We start from the raw sequence: 8,918 nt of genomic DNA on the forward strand, positions 1-8,918 counted from the left end.
AGAAGATTGACAAATACAAGGGAGAGAGAGAGAGAGACAGAGACAGAGAGAGACACAGAGAGAGAGAAACATTGGCAATATAACAATGTTTTTTTATCATGCCAATAAAGTTTTTAAATTGAAAATTGTAATTGAATTGAGAGACAGAGAGAGACAGTTAGAGAGAGAGAGATAGAGAGAGAGAGAGACAGAGACAATTAGAGAGAGAGAGAGAGAGAGAGAGAGAGAGAGAGAGAGAGAGAGAGAGAGAGAGAGAGAGAGAGAGAGAGAGAGAGTGTAATTTTCAATAAGTGTCAGGAACCCAACAAATCTGTCAAGAGTCCAGGATGGATAGAAGATCACAAGGAAGGCACTCATTAGCATTTGGAAGCTGGTAATGTTGAATGCTGTGTGTTGGACGGAACTGCAGATACTGGTTTATATCGAGGCAATATGCTGGAGTAACTCAGCGGGTCAAGCAGCATCACTGGAAAAAAGGAATGTGAGGTTTTGGGCCAGAACACCTTTTACAGACTGAAATATAGAGAAGGCCAGCGCTAAACAGGGCTGGCAACAGATGACCTCAGGAAGGGCGGACCCCATTATGGCCCATTGTTGGCTGGGGAAGATGTGCCAACGGCAGGGATACAAGGATGAGAAGAATGAAGCTACTAGGACAACTAGGATAGCGGAGGGGGGAGAGTGGGGGGGGGGGGGGGGGGGGGGGGGGGGGGGAAGGAATGCCGGAGTTACTTGAAATTAGAGAAATCGTTGGGGTGGGAGATTGCAACGTGGTCCGCCCTGTTTCAACTAATGCAATCAACCTGGCGTGCACAATCAAATAAGATCAAACAGAACAAGTTGTCCTACAACTTTAGGCTGTGCATGCCGTACGCAAGAACAAGAGAAATTGTTGTTCATACCATTGGGTTGTAAGCTGCCCAAGTGAAATATGAGGTGCTGTTCCTCCAAAGTTTAAGGTAGACAAAAATGCTGGAGAAACTCAGCGGGTGAGGCAGCATGTATGGAGCGAAGGAAATAGGCAACGTTTCGGGCCGAAACCCTTCTTCAGACTTTAAACTTCAAGCTCCAAAGTTTAACACTGGTTGCAGAAGATGTTAGTATGAGCCCATGCCAAAGAGATAATGAAAGATTTGAGTCATTTCAGTGTGAGAGAGAGAGAGGGAGAGAGTAAAAATATCAATAAACAAACTAAGAAAAAGGAATAGAATGAGAACAAACCACAAGAAATATAATGAGAAATAGATAAAGCACTAGTAAAAACTAAAACAAACTCGGAAAAAATGTATCTTAAAACATGGAAACCAGATAAGAAGTAAGGGCGGACAAGAGACACAAAGGCAACATACACAGGAAATTAGAGAATAGATTCCAATGATGAAGGGTGTTGTGGGGATTTTTTTCTATGCATTTCCTCGTGTTAGCCTTGGGAATGCGAACATCCAGGATGAATTTTGGATTTAATAAGTGGTTGAATGTGATTATCACAAAGTCAGATTGTAAAATCCAGAAAGACAGATCTCAGAACTGAATATGCGTATGAATGAATTATTAATGGGCCTGTCCCACTCACGCGACTTTTTCGGCGACTTGCCGGCACCCGTCATAGGTCGTTACAGGTTGCCGAAAATTTTCAACATGTTGAAAATCCGTCGGCGACCAGAACAAGGTACGACTCTTTGGGCAACTACTCACGACCGTACAGGCTTCACCCCGCGACATGTCGCCAGGGTGTCGCTTATATGGTCGTGAGTCGTCTCCTCAGTCGCCCAAAGAGTCGTAGCGTCTTTCTGGTCGCCGCTGGATTTTCAACATGTTGAAAATTTTCGGCGACCTGCAACGACCTATGACAGGTGTCGCCGAAAAAGTCGCCGAAAAAGTCGCGTAAGTGGGACAGGCTAGAGGGATTTAGCTCAAATGGAGGCAAGTGGGATTAGCTGAGGAAGGCACCTATTGGACTTGGACAAGTTGGGTCAATGGGCCTGTTTTTGTGCTGTATAACTCTGTGACTATCACAATAGCCTCGAGAGTGACCTGATGCCATTGATGCATCATATTGATGCTATGGAAGGAGATATATAGTGCGGGGAAATATTCAATGATTTGATCGCACTAACTAAGCTAAGATGTTTCATCCATCCTATTTAAGGGTTTGCTGTTAACAATCGGTATTGTGACAATTTTGGCACAATCTTAAGATCATCTTGAAAATATAGCTAAAGAAAAATAACAATTTTGAACAATGAGGGTGACAAAGCCTCATATTTGTGAATCCCGTGAATAAATCAATCATGAATGACTGTGTGACAGACCAACAGAGAGCAAAGACATGGCATATGGAATATCAGGATTACTTGCACTACAATGACTATTACATAGGACATCTGCTGTCTAAGATTTGTCATAGGAATATCCCCAACATATACAAATCTCTGGGGGAAGTCCTTGGTGACAGATGAGAGAGCTCAGTGTAAAATATTAAAAATCTGAAAAGAAATCATGTCAGATGTTCTTGTCTAAACTCGACACGGGGATTAAGGAAAAATTAAACTCATAAAGGGACGCCTTGATAAAGATCACAGCATGAGAAGGGGAATGGAGAGGAGGGGGAGGGGGCAGGGGGAAGCGTGAAAATTACGAATGAAATGGAGACAGAAATCCATAAGCTGCACAAAGTTAATCGGAGAATCACAACAATGAAAGGAACATGTGGAAAACAGAAGCAGCCAGAGGCAATGAGAATGTGGTAGAACAGAGAGAGTGAGGGTGCAGGAACATAGTTCCACAAAAGTGGTGACAAAGGTGGACAGGCTGTGAAGGCGGCGTTTAGCACACTCATCTTCATCGGTCAGCGTATTGAACTCAGGCGTTGGGATGCCATCTTGCAGCTCCACAAGATGACGGTCAGGCCACATGTGGAGTAGTGTGTGGGTGGCATGGTGGCGCAGTGGTAGAGTTGCTGCCTTATCGCGCCAGAGGCCCGGTTCAATCCTGACTATGGGTACTGTCTGTACGGAGTTTGTACCTTCTCCCCGTGTCCACGTGGGTTTTCTCCGGGTGCTTCGGTTTCCTCCCACACTTCAAAGTTGTACAGGTTTTGTTGGTTAATTAGAGCCATGTTGGACAGATACAGTGTGGAAACAGGCCCTTCGACCCAACTTTCCCACACTGGCCATCTACACTAGTCCCACCTGCCTGCACTTGGCTCATATCCCTCCAAACCTGTCCTATCCATGTACCTATCTAACTGTTTCTTAAACGTTGGGATAGTCCCTGCCTCAACTACCTCATCTGGCAGCTCGTTCCATACACCCACCACCCTTTGTATGAATTTCTGTAAAATTGAAAATTGTCCCTAATATGTAGGATAATCCTAGTGTACTGGGCGATTGCTGGTCGGCGTGGACTCGGTGGACCGAAGGGCCTATTTCCTCACTCCATCTCTAAAGTCTAAAAGCTCTAGAGAATCTGTAGGTCTTCCCGACCACATATGTTGATGCTGGTTTAGGTACTGTAGCTCATGCTCACTTCTGGAAAAAGTGATGTCCCTCTTAGACGGGCTGGAACTTTATGTTAAGACATTTCCACCATTACTTACTTAGCAATCTTCCAAAATGAGTAACTGTACCAGGCATCGCAACAAATTCATTCTGCACTGTTGCGAAGAGGTCTTGATAGACGCAGTAATCTGCTCCAACTCTTGCTTGTCCTTGGGAATGAAATGCAGCCCTATGTATAGAGTTTATCTGATGCATGAACAAAAAATACATTATCCATTAATCATAGTCGGAGGGTCTCAGAGCATGGAAACAGGCCCTTTGGACCAACTTGCCCAACATGCCCCATCTACACTAGTCCCACCAGCCTGCTTTTGGCCCAAATCCCTCTAAACCTGCCCTATCCACGTCCCTATACTGGCCATTTAATTTTCAAGGATGTAAAAGAAAGCTTTGAAATCCTTGAATTCAGTCAGTTCTCCTGCAGGTGAATTTTCATCCACTGTGTTACATTCAGCTGACTAGGTCCAAGGATCTGGACCTACCTAATCCTTCCTGTATCTCCAAATCTACGATCTCATCTCTTGTTGTTCCTTTTAAGATAATCCCTTTACTGATCAGGGTTTGGTTATTGGTTCCTGCTTTATATCATATTTGATTGGTAGCACAAAGTTTACCCATTTAAAGGGTATGTTTTGCGGTATTGGAAGTGCTTTGTAAATACAAGCTGTTGTGGTATCTAATCCTGGTTATATTTGAATGTTTATCCACTGTCTGACTGGAATTCCCACTTATGCCTGGCTTGGTTGTACCTGATGAAAGAGTGCATCTTGTAATGAAGTATCCCATTCTTCACAAACAACGTATTTTAATTGAAGGCAGAGAAGATGCCTCCAGTTATGGGACAATCATGGTTTAAAAGCAAGGTGTCACTCCCGCTCACACTCCCACCACCGCCATTTGGTTTTTGAGATGAGGTGAATTTCTTTCTCATTGAGGATCTTGAGTGTTTGAAACATGGAGCATTGTAGAGATACCCAGTACTATGGAGATGTGAAGAAGGGTCGCGACCATGTTCTCAGAGACGCTGAGTCCCTGGACTTTACCTGGACTTTACCTTGTCTACACATCTGGACGCCCGCAGCGGCAGCTGCGGAGGGTTGAGGTCCCGATCACGGGGGAAATGGACGAGGACTGGCCAAATTTTGTACCTTCCACCACAGTGATGAATGCTGTGGTGGATGTTTGTGTTCAATTTTTATTGTGTGTTCTTTTTTCATTGTACCGCTGCTGGCAAATTCATTTCACTTGCACTTTATGTGCAAGTGACGAATAAAACTGATTGATTTATTGATTACTCCAGCACTGTGTGTCCACAATGGGGGTGTCCCTGGATTGTTCACAATATAGTCTGACCCAATCTACCAGTTTTACTATTCCAACATCAGAAGATTTCTACATTCAGATATCGTCATCCCATTGGTACGGGATCTATTTTGCATGACAAAAAAAATGTGTATTTTTCTGATACCCGTCTAGAATAAATAAAAACGAAGCTTACAGTAAGATAATTGTATTAGAGTTTCAGAGAACTATTGATCGGCATGGAATTCAATTCTCAAAGCAGTAAGATAATCTAAGAACAGCATTCAATCGAATTTACACTGGTTGAATGTCAATCGTTGGGCTTGAATTTATCTTCTGAACCTATGAACAACATCAACAACTTATGCGTTATAATCCATTGTTAATAACATCCACATTATTCACTGTGTAAAATTCACATGTTAAGACTTAAGTAACAATGATATATTTGTAATGGGAAAGTGCCCTATATCTCAGCCATACCTCAGGTGTAGCTCAGGCCCTCGAATCCTGGCAACATCCTCGTAAATCTTCTCTGCACCCTTTTCAGATTAGGTAGCATCTGTAAAAAGGAGAAAGAGCCTCCACTGCCTTCTGAGGCAGAGAATTCTACAGATTCACAACTCTCTTGGTGAAAATGATTTTCCTCATCTCCGTTCTAAATGGCCAACCCCTTATTCTTAAACTGTGGTCCCTTGGTTCTGGACTCCCCCAACATCGGGAACATGTTTCCTGCTTCTAGTGTGTCCAAGCCCTTAATAATCTTATATGTTTCAATACGATCACCTCTCATCCTTCCGAGTGTCTGTTGTGTGGCATGCAGACTGGAAGGCTACATGGAAGGCCAGTGATGAATTTGCTTAGTTGGGAAGGAGCAATATTGAGGTCCGTTTATTGGGGATGGAACAAGGAAAAGCAGCAAGCTTCCCCAGCTACATGCTATCATCTGACCGTAATGAGGACTTATACATGTGCCGAGAACAGTATTGACCTTACTGTGATTCACGTCACCATGGAACTGCCCGATAACGGTTGCTGTCATGAAATATTGAGCAACGTAGCTGATGGCTTTCACACTTTTGTATTTCGCCAAGAATCGGGCTGTCAGGAATAAATGGAGAAAAAAATGAACATGTTTAACTAGTCCTTTCAGTAGCAGTTAATTACCCAGATATTAAGCAAGAATACTGCATCCAGATTTTTCATGAGATGGCTGGAGAATTACCCTGAGATTTGAGATCGTGTTGAAGACTGGTCTCCAGCTAATTACTGTGAATCATGGATGTGAAGTAGCTGCTTCTGTGGCTCTTTGATAAGTGTTTCTATCTGATTCATACTGTCCTGTTATTTGCACCCCTTGCTCTTACATAAATTGCCAGCTCTCTCACGTGACAAAAGCCATCGGTTGCATCACAGATTCCACATATTCAATGAAGATTATTCATCGGGAGAAGAATGTGCTCGGGAACAAGACTCATTTATCCGTACGAGAGGCCCAGCAAGGCTTAGTAGCACCTTCTGAAATTCTGTTCTGGACGATTACTACGAACCATAAGATTATATCAGCTTTCCGACAGATGGAGGTGCCTTTAAACATTTGAGTAAGCCGTGTCTCATTTCCTGTTTCCTTTGATTGTACTTCTGGAATGTTTTTTCTACCTTGGATCTGCTATTTTAATGCAAGTTGTCACTGCCACCAAATGTCATTGCAATGATATCATCAGATGGCTGATGAATCTGATGTGAAAATCAGCTGTATGTTTGCATGTTGCGCAGAGTGGAAGGAAGTGGCTGTTAAGATCTCGGTAAAGAATTGGACAATTTTACTGGAAATAAGAGGACGGTCTATGAACAAGGAGTAGCCTTTCCAGAAATCATCCCCAGCAAATAAACTTCTTCTTGCGTATGGCGTGCACAGCCTAAAGTTGTAGGTCAACTTGTTCTATTTGAAGGCAGACAAAAATGCTGGAGAAACTCAGCGGGTGCGGCAGTATCTATGGAGCGAAGGAAGTAAGCAATGTCTCGGGTCGAAACATTTGTTCTATTTGATCTTGTTTGTGCACGTCGGGTTGATTGCATTAGTCGAAACAGGGTGGACCACGTGAGGGTTGCAATCTCCCACCCCAGCAAATAAACTAACAGGACAGGACAGAAAGGTCAGTGTGGGAATGGGAGGGGTAGTTAAAGTGTTTAGCAACCGGGGGAATCACGTAGGCCCAGGCGGGCTGAGCGAAGGCCTGGGCCTACACGATCTCCCGGCTGCCACACTCGAAATCCCCTCCCATTCCCACACTGACCTTTCTGTCTTGGGCCTCCTCCACTGTCAGAGTGAGGACAAACGTAAGGAACAGCACCTCATATTTCAGTTGAGCAGCTTACACCCCAGCTGTATGACTATTGAATCCTCTAACTTCAAGTAACCCTTGCTTTCCCTCTCTCTCCGTCCCTCCCCCATCCTAGTTCTCAGACTAGTTTCACTGTCCTCATGATCCATTTTACTGTTTGTATGCCACGTTGTCACCTTCCCCTTCAGCCAACAACGAACCATTCTGCATTTCCCTGATCAATGTCTGCTTTGATCTGTCGTTTCCCCACCTTACCCTTCCGCATATCCCTAGTCTCCCTCTACCCTGACTCTCAGTCTGAAGAAGGGTCTCGACCCAAAATGTCACCCACTCCTCTCCAGAGATGCTGCCTGTCTCGCTGAGTTACTCCAGCATTTTGTGTCAATCTTTGGTGTAAACCAGCATCTGCAGTTCCTTCCTGCACAATTCCACTCTGAGTTTGGTACACTTGTGCCAGATCAGTACCCAAGCGGTTAATGCTAGTTTAAGTAATATTTCTGCTGTGATTAATATTTCTCTCCCCAGTGAAAAATATCACCATGGCGATTGGACGCACAGCTCCTGTATGCACCGCCCCATTTGTGAAATTGTAGATAATCTTACAAATATTATTAAAATAAGGGCCCATGGGACTTGGCTAATCTCATTTCTGAGGTAGTTCGATGATTCATGGATTTGAAAAACATGGCAAGTTAGATTTTGCTTATAACGGATATAATTTCACTACACTGGGATTATTGGTATTGGTAGCTGTTAGGTAATACTGCCCGGAACACTAAATTTATAAAAGATTTTTACATGGATGCCCAAAAGGCCGTCACAGCCAAATTACTTTTAATTAACTAATGCAATGGACTATGGCAATCAATTTGTACACAAGATCTCACAAAGAGCAGTGAGAAAAATACCCAGGTTATTTAAGAAGGGTCTCGACCCAAAATGTTCACCTATTCCTTCTATCCAGATGCTGCCTGGCCTGCTGAACTGCTCCAGCATTTTGTGTCTATCTTCTTTTATTTGGTTTTGTTGTTTTTGGTTTTAATGTTGACTTGCTTCTCCCCACACTCCTCCTGGTTTGGAAACTACTGTTTTATTTACTAGGGCCTAAATGTTGGCTGGTCCTTAATCGCTTTGGCAAAATCTCCTTTTGTCATTTACACGTTTGTGGATGGTGTTGGCAGGTTAGTGGTACTCTGGTTTCTCTTCAGATCGTATAAATCTTTCGCCTTTTACTAAAGATTTCCATGGAGAGGAACACTAAAGCGCCTGCCCCACTTAGGAGACCTAAAGAGCAACCTCTGGTGACCTTGCCCGCCACCCAAGGTTTCCATGAGGTCACCGGAGGTTTTGGTCACTCTCCCTAATGGTCGAAAGTGGTTTCCGCGTGGTCGAGGCTTCATCTAGGTTGCTGCTATTTTTTCATCATGATTAAAACCGGCCTCGACTAAAAATAGGTTGCCGTTTTAAAAATGGATAATTTTTTTGTCGCAGGTCTAGTCGAAGCCGGTTTTCTTCATAGTCGAGGAAGGTTTTCAACATATGCATGGGAGGTGGTAGGAGGTTGCAGGTCACCTCGACCTTGATTATTTTTTGGGTGGCGGGCAAGGTCACCAGAAGTTGCTGTTAAAGGCTGCCTCGACAACAGTCTGTCTCATCCCTTCCTTCTTTGTTGCTTTTTAGTATGTATTAAATGTATGTTTTAGTGTTATTT

General features: G+C 43.6%; 1 non-coding gene across 1 annotated transcript; it reads left to right on the plus strand.

The window, feature by feature from the left end:
* The first annotated feature begins 8,395 nt into the window (after window positions 1–8,395).
* Window positions 8,396–8,510, plus strand: LOC116991417. Its single transcript, XR_004416787.1, has one exon. It is a non-coding gene; the product is annotated as a U5 spliceosomal RNA (small nuclear RNA).
* Window positions 8,511–8,918: the final 408 nt, after the last annotated feature.

This window comes from Amblyraja radiata, chromosome 33 (genome assembly GCF_010909765.2).
Source record: "Amblyraja radiata isolate CabotCenter1 chromosome 33, sAmbRad1.1.pri, whole genome shotgun sequence".
NCBI classification, from domain to species: Eukaryota; Metazoa; Chordata; class Chondrichthyes; order Rajiformes; family Rajidae; genus Amblyraja; species Amblyraja radiata.